This window comes from Asparagus officinalis, chromosome 7 (genome assembly GCF_001876935.1).
Source record: "Asparagus officinalis chromosome 7, Aspof.V1, whole genome shotgun sequence".
Classification (NCBI taxonomy): domain Eukaryota; kingdom Viridiplantae; phylum Streptophyta; class Magnoliopsida; order Asparagales; family Asparagaceae; genus Asparagus; species Asparagus officinalis.
Window position 1 is genome coordinate 84,006,713 of NC_033800.1, and position 14,676 is coordinate 84,021,388.

General features: G+C 36.4%; 1 long non-coding RNA gene across 1 annotated transcript; it reads right to left on the reverse strand.

The window, feature by feature from the left end:
• On the reverse strand, positions 7,698 to 8,015 carry LOC109849708. The gene is made up of 3 exons (XR_002249206.1): positions 7,974 to 8,015; positions 7,831 to 7,890; positions 7,698 to 7,757 (listed from the first exon to the last, which is right to left on the reverse strand). It is a non-coding gene; the product is annotated as an uncharacterized LOC109849708 (long non-coding RNA).

Consider the following 14,676-nt stretch of genomic DNA (forward strand, 5'->3'; position numbering starts at 1 on the left):
TTTGTCCTTTTTTTTTTTTAACCAATGTGCAATTAGACCTATGACTTCACCGTTGCCGAAAAAACAACGAAATCTCTTTCATCCGAGCATTTTTTGGGCCAAAAAGGTATCTCTTCGCTATATTTGGAGGTAATATTTTGCCCTTTTCTTTTTTTGTCAAGACTTTACTTTCTTTCAATGGACTCAACGCTCTTGCATAAACTGAGACATAGTTATTATTTTTATACAAATGCGTCAAACAATATTCTAGCCCTTTCCTCGTGAAATAAGATATCACAAATAGCATCATGTGAGATTTCACTCTTTTTTTCATCGGTGACGATATTTCAGGTCTAATTGCATATTTGGCTCAAAAAATGCCAAAATGTTGGTTGNTTTAAAGTAGGGTAGTTAAACCACCTTTTATTTAATTTATACATAAACCACATTTAAAGTTGGTTTTTGTTACAATCAACCATCTCCTAGTCAAATTCTTCACTTCAAACTTAAAATTACCCATAGACAACTTGCATTCAATGTATTGACTCGTTTTTTGGTGTTTAGGACTTGTTAATGTACGTGACTCATTTCTTTGGACTTGTTAGGATACAAGTCATGTACCTTGAACTTGAGAAGCTCGTTTTTTGTTTTTTAGTAAAAATTTAACTTGGAGGTGTTTGATTGCAACAAAAACCTACTTTATATGTGGATTATGAATAAATTAAAAAAAATGGTTTCCACATAATTACCCTATTATCAAGGTGGTTTGTAGGAAAAAAACGTTAGAAAAGAAATACTAAAGTCATAAGAATGATATATATAGAAAACACCAATCTTGTAATTTAGCCCTTTGTTATGAATGTCAAACACTAAAATCTATACATTCAGCTCTTATGGTTTGAGATGTGATACCTATTGAATAGTTTTTTGTGTATCGAGGCTCAAATTTGAACCTTTTGTATCTTGATATGAGCTCCTCTAAGGTCAAGTAAATATTCATTATACATATGAATGTAATTCAAAAGTTGTTTTCTATATGAATTTATTTTGGTTTTTGCTTACCTTGCCCAATTCCTAATTTTTTGGGGGGTGGGGGTGAGGGGTAAATGAGGATGAGTAAGCCCCATGTTTGCCACTAATTCCCTCTCCTCATCCTCACTTCTCCGCTTTTTTCCCCCTTAATCATCGCCCTAGTTAGAAAAAACCATTATTTTTTAATGAAGTTTACTTACGAAAGAGTATAACTATAACTGGGGGAAAATATGTCTAGGCCCCAAAAGTGAAAACTTCATGTGACAAGGCCCCTTGTATTCTGCCTCATGTGGCTAAGCCCCAAATACACACAGTATTTGTGACGAGACCTCAAAGTATCAGTTTTCAAAAAAATCCCATTGGAAGTTACGAACTTGCCCCTTTGATGGGACTGAACTAGGTTACTGCGCCCCCTCCCTACCCAAGTACCCTCTTGATCTTCCCCCTCTCTTCCACCACTGAGGAGCCATCGAAACTCTCGAACTTTCAAAAACTTCATCGCATTTCAACAGTTCTAGGGTTTTCACGGGAAAAATACCATCCAGTGAAGCAGAATCCGTTAACGACTACGAAGTCGTTTATCGTCGCGAGCTAAAGGACAAAGATGGTTCATCTGGGGTTGGCAGCACGGAGGAAGCCATTCAAACCCTTATGAAAATGCAAAGGGAGGCATTAGAATGACGAGACCAGAAAAGAAGAACGGCAAGGGCTGGCCGTACCAACGAACTATCCCCAAAAAAGCAGTAAGTGCTATGTTATCTAGTATTTGGGGACTCAGTCTAATTTTCCCTAATTTCAATTCATCTTAAACAATGCTAGATTTTACCACAGTCTATTTTAGTTCTAGTTTGAGTCCATATTAGTTCTAGATGCCCGTTAGTGTTAGGTCTAATTTTTGCCACGTTAGGTCTAATTGAACTTGCAAATTTAATTTTTTTTAAAGGAAAAGTTGTTGATACTGATGTGGGCGAATCAATAAGGCTAACCACCAATATCGGGGTTTATTAGAATTCATGAAGCGTATTGCCCCGAAGATTCGTCAGTGGCATAGGGATGCATACTGCAGAGCTATATTTGAACACTATATATTATTTGGGGCTCATGCGCCTGATCGCCCCACACTTGAACTACTACTGAGCTATTATGATAGTGATAATAACACATTTTCTATCTCTGATTCAAAAACTGGTAGAGTGAAAAGTATTAAATTTGATTTACAATGGGTCCATAACCATACTTATTTCTCAATTTATTGGGAAATCATAAGTATCAATCGGGACTCAAGAAACAGAATATGGGTGGAATACTTCACTAATCTTTTCAAAACTGAAGAGGGGAATAAGTTAAAAAAAGCAGCAATCACTCATCGAAGATACCTTGAAGGAAAACTGAAAAGGCTTGTGAAATCTACAGAAAAGCAGGATATTCAAGACTTTGTTTTGATGCAAAATCTGTACCAATGCTCTATGATATGGTGCCCCAAAAGTGAGGAAGGTATCCTAGACTTGTACTCAGGTACCTGGATAGCATTAAGAGGGTCAAAGGAGTTGCATGGGCCTAATTCTTTTATTCAGAAATTACCAGGAGCATTGGAGTTGCTTTGGAGGGCAAGAAGAAGTCAGTGGTCACATATGTCCCAGGTTGCATGACACTACTGTGTGTAAGTTCCATGTTTTACTTACTTTGGTTCATTCTAGTTCTAATTTATGTCATATTAGTTCTCACTTATATTAGTTCTAATTTATATCCTGTTAGTTCTAGCCACAATAATGTTAGTTCTGGCCGTATTCAAGTTAGTCCTTATTTGGGTCATGTTAGTCTTAGTTGGCGTCATGTTAGTTCAGAATTGGGTCACGCTAGTTATAATAAAGGTCATGTTAGTTCTATTGCATGTTTGCATCTCATGTTAGTTCTATCTCATGTTAGTTCTACTACATCTCATATTAGTTCTATCTCATGTTAGTTCTATTAGGAGTCATGTTAGTTGGTATCATGTTAGTTCTAATGGAGAACATGTTTGCTACTTCTAATTGAATTCATGTTAGTTCTATTACAAATCATGTTCATTCTAATTTATGCCATGTGAGATCTAATTTATGCCATATTAGTTGTAATTTAGAACTACCATGTGAGTTCTAATTTATGTCTTGTTAGTTCTAGTTGCATCAATGTTAGTTCTAACATAAATCATGTTAGTTCTACATGGGCTTATGTTGGTTCTAATATAGATCATGTTAGTTCTAATTTATGTCGTGTTAGTTCTAATTTACACCATGTTAGTTCTAGATACACCCATATTTTACTTACTTTGGACTAGTTTAGTTCTAATTTATGCATTGTTAGTTCTAATTTGATTGCTTAATGTATTTGCTACAGCTTTAGTACTATGAGATGACGGGCATAAAGAAATATGCTTACGTTGACAGCTCAAGACCTCCAATAATACATTGGGCATCAGAGAAGATGAAAGTCACATCTATGAGGGTGAGGATAATTACAAATAAGGCTAAGTTAGCTTCAATATACAAATAAGGCTAAGTTAGCTTCAATAACTTTTGCTCATAGGCCTATTGTGGAAGTTGGGTCTGCTCCTTCAAATGTACATGCACTTCCCGCAGTACAGAGGGGTGAAGGAGTGCATCATAAGCTTAAAGCAAAGAGGAAGGCGAATGAAGAGGAAACAAATAAGATCTTCTCGATAGGCTATATAAGTATCCTGTTATGTTGAGTCTAACTTATTTCACGCTAACTCTAAATAATATCCGTGTTATGTCTAATCCTACTTTAAATTATAATCTCTTCATAATCTCATATCATGGCAAAGCATATTGACGTTGCTTTTGAAGATGAAGAGGAGGTGAATGATCTACCCATTGAGCAACAACTTATTTTTTTAGAGAAATTCTACTAAATTTCTCAAACGAATACTATTTGTCACAAAGCAGAGCAAGAGTACATATTGTAAAGAATTTATAATTAAGATCAATAGGTTAAATAGAATAATTGAAGAATTTGGAAGACACGATGAGGTTATAGACCCAATGGTGCTGAAGACAAATATCAAATAGAAAATTGAAAAAAAAAGTTGAAGCCACGGGTAGCTAAGGAGGAACAGAAGTCCAAATCAAGCTGTATACATAAGGAAGACCCCACCATGCAAGAAGCTATACATAAGATTGTTGAAGAGGATATTGAAGATCCTGTTGATGATGTAGTTAGAGAAGAGGAGATTGAAGATAATAAGGTTGAGGAGAATGTAGATATGGAGGAGGAACTTGTAGATAGGGAAGAGGAGCATATTGATAATGAAAAGGAGATTGTAGATAGGGAAGAGGAGATTGTAGATAAGGAAGATGAGAATGTAGATAGAGAAGAGAAGATTGTAGATAGTATGGTTGAGGAGAATATAGATAAGAAGAATGGGAATGCAGATAAGGTAGAGGAGCATGTTGGTAGAGAAGGGGAGAATGTAGATAGTAAGGTTGAGGAGAATGTAGATAGTAAGGTTGAGGTGAATGTAGATATGGAGGAGGAACATGTAGATAGGGAAGAGCATCATATTGATAATGAAAAGGAGATTGTAGATAACAAATGTGTAGATAACAATCATGTTGATAGTAAAGTTGTAGAGGAGTTGGAAGCACAGGAGAAAGAGGATTTTGTAAATATTACACAACAGGTGGACAAAATTATAGAAGTTCTAACAAGTAATGTGCAAACGAAGGGTAGACCACCGCCAAGAAGGGTAAGCAAGAGATCTAAATAGAAGAGGACCCCATACACAGAAGGAAAGGGAAAGAAAAAGAAAAAAATTACTATAGATATAATTTCAAGTTCTGAATATGTACATACAGTTGGTAAAGTTACTAATTTTTACCCCGGTAATCAAATTCCCACTTGGGATGCGTTGAGTTTGAAGCCAATGACAAAGGAGGAGAAAGCTCTATTGGGCGAGCTAAATGAAAAGATTTCAGACCCTGCTTTGTTTAACATACGCATAATAGATAGCAGAGGTTCTTTTGTACATAATTTTAGGATACCATCTTCAGTACCAGCCAGACTCGACAAGGCTCAGAATAATTATCTAACCAAATTTTACGCCCAAAAGATTCACAAGTAAGTTTCAATTGACTATTTATGCAAACAGTAATTCGTCACATGTTAGTCCTAATTCATGTTAGTTCTAATTTTCAGGAGATATGATGTCATAAAAACATTCAATAGCAGTATGAACAGAGAAGAGTTATTATATTTGCTTCGTAGTGGCCGGCTTAACGACAATGTTAGATTACATATGCTTAATAATTGAAAATGACTTGTTTATACTGAATTTTAATGTTTCATTGGTGTTACAGATGGAAGAAGCAGTGTTAGACACGCTTCAGCAAGAGGAATATGACAAAAAATTTGGAGTCATCTCAGTGTTCTTTCTTGTAAGCACATACTAGTTCTAAATTAACGTGTTAGTTTTGACTGAAATGCATATTAGTTCTTGTTGGCTCCATGCTAGTTCTACCATGAGTCATGTTAGTTCTAGTTAGCATCACATTAGTCCTACCATAAGTCACATTAGTTCTAATTTATGCCATGTTAGTTCTAATTTTTGTCATGTTAGTTTTAATTTATGCCATGTTAACTATAATTTACACCATATTAGTTCTAGCTACACTCATGTTAGTTCTAGCTGTATTCATGTTAGTCCTTATTTGGGTAATGTTAGTCTTAGTTGGCGTCATGTTAGTCCTACCTTGGGTCATGTTAGTTCTAATAAAGGCCACGTTCGAATTTATGTCATGTTAGTCCTAATTTATGTCATATTAGTTCTACCATAGCTCAGTTAGTTTATGCCATGCGAGTTCTAATTTATGCCTCGTGAGTTCTAATTTGTACCATGTTAGTCCTAATTTATGTCATGTTAGCTCTATCGCGGCTCATGTTAGTTCTAATATATGTCATATGAGTTCTAATTTATGCTTTGTGAGTTCTAATTTGTACTATGTTAGTTCTAATTTATGTTATGTTAGTTCTATCGCAGCTCATATTAGTTCTAATTTATGTCATGTGAGTTCTAATTTATGCCACGTGAGTTCTAATTTATACCATGTTAGTTCTAATTTATACCATATTAGTTCTAATTTATATCATATTAGTTCTATCGTGGCTTATGTTAGTTCTAATATATTCCATCACTAGTAGAAAACAGAGTATTGGCGACGGGGAAATCCGTCGCCAATACAGTCAAATCCGTCACGAATGCACATTCGTGACGCCCACTTGCCCGTCACCAATAATCCCCTCGCCAATACACATTGGCGACGGGGTCATCCGTCGCCAATGTACATTGGCGACGGAGAGGTATTGGTGACGGGAAACATTGGCGACGGGTTTACCACCGTCGTCAATACACATTGGCGACGGGGTGCTTTCCGTCGCCAATGTGTTTTGGCGACGACAATCTTGCCGTCGCCAAAACACATTGGCGACGGGGGGCTTAATGCACCCCGTCGCTAATGTTTATTGGCGACGAAAATCTAGCCATCGCCAAAACACATTGGCGATGGAAAACACCCCGTCACTAATGTGTATTGACAACGGGGTTGAACTCATCGCCAATGATTATTGGTGACAGAAAGCACCCTATCGCCAATGTTTATTGGCGACGGCGATTAATGTACGTTGGCGACTGATTTCCCCGTCTCCGATGTTCATTAGCGACGGACCTTTTCGTCACTAATGAATGTAATTCGAGAAAAAAAATGCTACTTTTTGAGCCCCATTTGGGAATATATACCTGTTGCTTCCAATATTCATAAAATATTCAACAATATTCACATTCATCAATTCACATCCAATAGTATTCACATTCATCAATTCACATCCAACAGTATTCACACCCATCAATTCACATCCAACAATAATCACATTCATCATTCATCGATTCACACACACACACACACTATATATGCTCAACACAATCAAAAAATCGACAAAAGTAACAAAAGTAACAAAAAATCAACAAAAGTAACAAAAAAGTATAACTTCACGTATATATATAATCCGGAGGTCATTATATGCTCAACACAAAAAAGTCGATAAAAGCATGGATCTCTTATTAAACAGCCTATCAGGTTATTAAATCTGACGGCCCAATCCCCAACAGGAATGTTGCCCTTCCACTCCAAAATGGCCCGGTACCCTTTCGGAGGTACTTTCGTCTTTTCCTCACTCCCATGTCTACCGGGTTTCTCATAATCTTTTTTGCCTACAAATACAAAGAGAAATAAATTTCTTATAAACTTACATAAATAAATAAGTAAGCAATCTCCAAAGTTTATAGGAAATTATTACCCCTTTCCCTCATTAGATCAGCCATAGCTTTATCTAGTCTTTGTTTTATGGCACGCTCCTTTCTTTTAATATAATCTCTCCTAATTTTGAAGTTCCTATCGCATTTTTTTTGTAATGCAATAGCTTTTTCAGGTAGAGGGATGTGATATACTGATGGAGTCCAAGGGCGGAGACATGCTCTCTCTGACTGAGAAGATCCAGACATCATCTCGTGCTCAATCTCGTCATCACCAAATCCATCACGAGCATTGTCTGAAAACATATATTAGGAATATTAAACATCATTACATTACAAATGTAAATTAAGAATATAATGAAAGAAATAATAAAAATAATACCTAGGTCTGGCGATGCATCTCGATCCTGCGATGGATCCATTTGAGAAGTCCCCGCAATATCTAACAAAGACATATATATTATATGAGCATATAAATTTAACAATTGACATAATACAAATAAATAAATTTATACCTTCAATGGGTGAGGATCCATGTAGAGATAATGGACTCGGAGATGGTCTTGATGATGATCCTAGATAAATAAAAAAATAGTAAATATCATGCATATTTATATCACTAATACTATTTACTTCAACAAAATTTGAATACTTATACCGGATGATGGACCTTCTTGATCCCGAGGAAAAGATAGCCTCCTAATTCTTTGGCTCATCTGCAACTTAAATATTTAATAAATACATGCAAGATATAAAGTCGAATTTGCATAAGGATCTTTTTATTCAAACTCCTACATTACAAATATCAAATCAAATTTGCATAAGGATTTTAGTATTCAATCTCCTACATTACAGATATCAAGTCGAATTTGCGAGGTATACATATTAAAATTGACATTTTGGGGGTATGAGTAATTAATAAAAATTTCTCCTTCCGTCTCATTAGGGTCATCAGAACTGTCCGGATTTTCATCAAGAGCAAGCTGAACAAGAGTCCTCGGCTCCTTATACAATATGACCCAGACATTCTACACCTTAGGATCTTTGACGTAAAAGCACTGAGTAGCCTGATTTGCGAACATAAACTTCATGTCGGGATATATCTCCTTATCTAAATTTACAAGATGAAAACCATATGCATCCCTAGTTCTGTCTGCACGACACCAACGGACCTTAAACATCACATAACTACGTACATTTTTGGTACCGTACGCATAGAATATCTCCACAATATCTTCTAATTGTCCGTAATAAACTACATCACCAAGTACCGGATTTTGATCAGTTGAGCTTGAATAACATTCTTGAGAGAATACAGCCATGACCCTACTATTTTGGGTAACTCTCTCCCCCTCAAGCCCGACCCGTTGGAATAAATTTCCATTTATACGGTATCCGCTGCATTGTTTAACTGTATAGTGCGGTCCATGTGAGTGAATACTTATCTCTTCTGGCACTGGCAAACCTGCAAATCTTTGTCTTTCTACCTAATGTTGCATATAAACACAAATTAGCGTTAAATAGTTAGCCTTATTTATTCCCAAAATTAATTAAAAATAAAATCCACTTAACTTACTTCAGCTATGACCCACTCAGCAAAATGTTTTTCATGAATTTTTGCAATTTGATTTCGTGCTGACGCGCCAGTTATTTCTAAATGCAACTCCTCCACATGTCGTCTATTGATACAAAAATTAGAGTTCAACTATTGAAATAATTCAAAAAAATCAAGGCTTCTATCCCATTAAGAATATAGTAGTGCTTACATCTAACTTTGAATACTTTGTGCATTTTTATTTCTAGAAAATTTTGGCAGCACCTACCCGCTGTTCTCCAAGTACACTGTGCGGATGTTATTATGTGTATCGGTAATAAACCGAAATCGGTAAGTAATAAGCCGATACGCATAATAACATACGCTTATTGTACCCAGAGAACAACAAGTACGTGCGACCGAGATTTTCTAGAAATGAAAATGCACAAAGTATACCAAGTTAGATGTATGCACTACTATATTCCTAACCCGTCCGAACTGGACAGATCCAATAGTTACATGCCAATTCTTTCTTCTTATAATATAAATTAAGCGATCCATTTCGGCATAAAATAAAATTTTATACCCATAGTGGAATCGTCCATTTATATTATAAGTCTAAATAATTGGTAGTAATTATTGGACGGGGATCTACGGCTAACGTTAACTTGTTATTCACCTAAAATTAATATATAACACATTATTGTGTTATATATCACACTACTAATTTTTTTATAAAAATATATAAATCCTAAAGAGTAGAGAATGGAATGAGTTACAGCTGATATCACACAAAAAGTCAATAAGTTTGTAAGGAAACCTAATAAGCAGAAAGTCCTTTAAGTATGTGGGGGAACAAAACAAACTGCAATAGTGAACCAACCAAACTGGAAAATAATGTTGCTAGGCATTAGAAGACCAAAGCTAAACGTTTAGCAAGTTTTTTAGATTTACATCAGAAAGAACCAATCAGGTCAAGGACTCAAGGCTAATGTTTTTAGCTGGCACAATAAGCTTGCAGCATGCCGAAGCATTAATAAGTCATGATGCATGCCACTATTGAAAAAAGCAGTAGAAATCTTGGACCACATAAAAAATTAAAAACTAATCAGTTGGGTTATAAGATAGCGTAAATGCGCGGGCGCGCGCACGCAATATTGTTCTCCTCTCCAGGCTAAAGAAGGCCAGATAAACAAAGTTTGGAACAATTAACGTTTTTAAAGATCATTATTTGGCAGCATTGAAGCATCAGCATATAAATAATAAAATAAGAAGCAGAATCAACATAATTATTACCAACAGAACCAAGGAGCATAAATATGCTAATCAGATAAGTATAACAATCTCTTATCTCATCTAGTTGTCGCACCAGAGCTAGGGAGCCCAGACGTGTGGCCATGGTTGAAAGTCTTTCAAAGGCAATAAAATTTATGAACTTGCCTAATCGTACAGGGGGAAATAGAAGTCTCGCTTGATTTGTCTAACAAATGCCCCAAACTAATTGCATTCTAGTCCAACAAACTTGTTCTGTGCCTAGCATCAATGTCAAATCTTGGGTGCTCACTGTTGCAAAGACATGCTAAGAGAATTCAACAATAATGTATGTTTAATTTCATGCTCACTCCCGTACTCATCAATAGGATGTTCAAAGAGGATTATATAATTGTAGTTGGCAAGCCTGTAATTCATGATTCATGGCGTAATTGTAGAACATTATTTCTAATGAGCAACAGGAAAATTAAATTATATAATTGTGGTTTGTTTTGTTCAATCCAATGAAATTCAATTTGGAAAACACACAGAATATTACTTAGAAAAAAATACCTGATCTGATATTCAATTAACGAGGGTATGCACGAAGGTGGAAGGGCGTCGGCGGGGGAGGGGCGTCGCCGGGGGGGGGGGGCTACGGGCGTCGAGGGGGGGGGGGGGGCTGGGCGGGGCGGTGGGGGGACGGGGGGGAGGGTGCGGGCGGCAGAGGGGTGCAGGCGGGGAGAGGGCGGGCGGCGGAAGAAAAATCGAAGATGCTGTCTGGTGTCGGGCGGGATTGGTGTCGGGGGGGGGGGGCGGGGTAGGCGTCGGGGGGGTGGGGTAGGCGTCGGTCCGCAGGGGGCAGCGGGAGAGGGCAGTCGGCGGTGTGGTAGGGTGGAGAAGGAGGAGATCGCGACGAGAGGGGGCTGGAGAACATGGTTGGTTTTATAGTTGATACATTTCGTTTTACCCCTTGTAAGATTTAATTAATTTCATTTTGGTACCCAAAATCTCATATAACTTACTATTGCAACCCTCAAATCTGGCAAATATATCAATTTTCCTCTTAAGATCCTTGAGTTAAGAGTGAATCATTGGATTATTTCAATATTAACTCGCTCAAATCTTCAATATTTCCAAATCGGTCTCTCAATCTTCAATATTTCAAAATTACTCACTCGAGACTTGGAAATTTATAATACATCCCTCAAATCATACAATATATAACCTTTACATTACTTCTCACCTTCCTAAACAATTATGATTATCAATAATATTATAACTATTAATTATTTAAAAATAATAAAATAAAATAATTTATAAAATAAGTATAGCACAATTATTAGTGGTAACAATTAACCAATTATTAAAGTGATAGTATAAAATAGAATAATATATTAGTAAATACTATTAAGAATTATATTCTAATTTATAAAGCAATTAAATAAATAATAATAAATTTTGAATCACATAAATAATGTAATTATTTTAATAATATCACATAAATAAGGAATTATACTATATTTATTTAGTATTATATTATTAAATAAATTAAATAAATTATTAGTATTATTTTAGAGTATTTCCTAAAATATTATTACACGATAGTAAAATAATCTATATTGGTAATGATTGAAAATAACTTTTTATAAAAAAAATATTTATAAAATATTTATAGTACTAAATTAGTCAAGAGCATAATAAAAAATTAAATTAGAAAAATATATTATAGTAAATAGACAATATAATTATTCTAATAGTATTACTTGAACTGAAAAATTGAACTGGGTAAAAGGAAGTATAAAAAATCCTATATTAACTTCAACAAACTCGTCTACCATCTGAATTTTTGCTTTTTCGTTCAGATTAACTGATCCAAATCCACTTCAAATACGGGGCCGCTTCTCGCTTCGACTTTATGCCTAGTTCTTAGAGCTCTGGACGGACGAATAACCTGCACACATGCGAACGGTAAGAGGGCGGGGTTAATTTGTTTCTCCCGTGGTACCTCCGATGATCAAGTCAGTGAATTTACTCTTTTATGGCGTATTTAGAATAGTTTTTTCTGCATTATCATAGGAGCTTTAGATGTTTAAGCCAAAAAATCGAACCTCCTCCTAGGACAAATAATACCTGTATTTATAAAGGAAGCTAAAGGCGGATTCGTCACTTTAGGGAGGGTGTGGTACGTGACGGCATGGCTGAGTGAGCTGGAGGTTGATCCATCCTTTGTTATGAACATGTCAACTTGCGATTGTCGAGCCATCGTTTCCGTGGCATGGGGAGCTCGCGGTTGACCAAGGCTGAGTTGGTGGGCGAGGAATGGTCACTTCAGTAGCATGGGGGACTCGCAGCCGACCAGGGCTGAGTTGGTGATCCTTCGATATGGATAGGATCAGCTGAGTCCGTTCTTCGAGTCGTCTTTAAGGAAGGCTATCGACCCGACTAGAAGGAACAACTGTTTTCGGGATGATGTACGTGTAGAGAACATGGAATATCCCCATAACACTATTACAACCCTCAAATCTAACTAATATTACCAATTTTCCTATCCATAAGTTAAGAGTGAATCATTGGATTATTTCAATAGTAACACTCAAATCTTCAATATTTCAAAATTACTCACTCAAGTCGTGGAAATTTGTATTACATCCCTTAAATCATCACAATATATACTATTAGGTCCCCCGGTTAACGCCAGTTAGATTTATAAAAATAATCCTTTAAATCTAACTTTTTTACCAGTTTACCTTGACTTTAGATTATAAAAATTCAACTCGTTTAATTTGGACATAGTTTTGATCCGTTAAAACGTGAAAACCTAAATTCATTAAAAACTTCTTTTTTCTCCAACGTATACGTAGATATGAGACTAGTTTCTAAATCATAATCATCTTATAAGTACAAAAAGTTATGAATTGTCTGGGATTTAAAATAAGAATGGGGAGCAATGACTTTAATACTATTAAGAATTAGAGGTTCGTGACAATATAAACAATGACGACGGAAAACATTGGTGACGGACGCGGTTCGTCGCCAATAAGTATTGGCGACGGAAAACATTGGCGACGCCAATAACCCGTCACCAATACAAACATTGGCGACGGGTAATAAGTATTGGCGACGGGTAATAACCCGTCATTAATACAAACATTGACGATGCCAATTATCCGTCGCCAATACGAACATTGGTGACGTACAGATCCCGTCGCTAATACTTATTGGCGATGGGAGAACATTGGTGACGGACGCGGTTCGTCGCCAATAAGTATTAGCGACGGAAAACATTGGCGACGCCAATAACCCATCACCAATACAAACATTGGCGACGGGTAATAAGTATTGGCGACGGGTAATAACCCGCCACTAATACAAACATTGACGACGCCAATAACCCGTCGCCAATACGAACATTGGCGACGTACAGATCCCGTCGCTAATACTTATTGGCGATGGGAGAACATTGGTGACGGACGCGGTTCGTCGCCAATAAGTATTAGCGGCGGAAAACATTGGCGACGCCAATAACCCGTCACCAATACAAACATTGGCGACGGGTAATGACCGTCACCAATGTTTTCCCGTCGCCAATAACTATTGGCGACGGGAAAACATTGGTGACGATCATTACCCGTCGCCAATGTTTGCATTGGTGATGGGTTATTGGCGACGGGTAATATTCCGTCGCCAATGGTTATATTGGCGACGGATTTCGAATCCGTCGCCAATACCCCGTCGCCAATGCTCTGTTTTCTACTAGTGCATGTGAGTTCTAAGTTATGCCTCGTTAATTCTAATGTATACAATGTTAGTCCTAATTTATGTCATGTTAGTTCTATCACATCTCGTGTTAGTTCTAATTTATGTCATGTGAGTTCTAATTTATACCATGTGAGTTCTAATTTAAACCATGATTGTTGTAATTTATATCATATTAGTTCTGTCGTATCTCATGTTAGTTCTAATTTATGCCATGTCAGTTCTAATTTATGCCACATGAGTTCTAATTTATACCATTTTAGTTCTAATTTTCCCTTTTAATTTTAACTCATCTTCCTTTTAATTTCAAGTAGCACTCACTCTATGGCATCGACCAGGATAATTATGAGCTATTTTTGACATATATTAAAAAATTTACCGTAGTCTGCATAGAGCATCTGTTGATCCCCTTGGTCAGGGATAATCATTGGCATCTTGTTAAACTTGATTTGAAAGAAAAGGTCGTCAAACACTACAGTTTTGCTAGCCATGAAGCTTGGATAGAGTCTATTACTAAAATTATAAACTATTTTGATGCCCAACAAGTTGATTTTGTTAAGCCAAATGTGCACAGATTATTTAAATATCAACCCATCAAATACGAGTAACAACGAGGGTGGTTAGTTCCAATGTCTAAATTGTGTTAAATTATGTTAGCATTAGATATAGCAAAAATGACTAATTTAACATTCTATGTTGCAGCTATGACTGTGGTGTGTTCGTCTACCTCTATATGCAAGCAATAATTAAAGGCCGCTCGACATTGGGTGTTAATCCTCCGGACGATATCCCTAAAGCTATGCGAGTAAGACTTGCC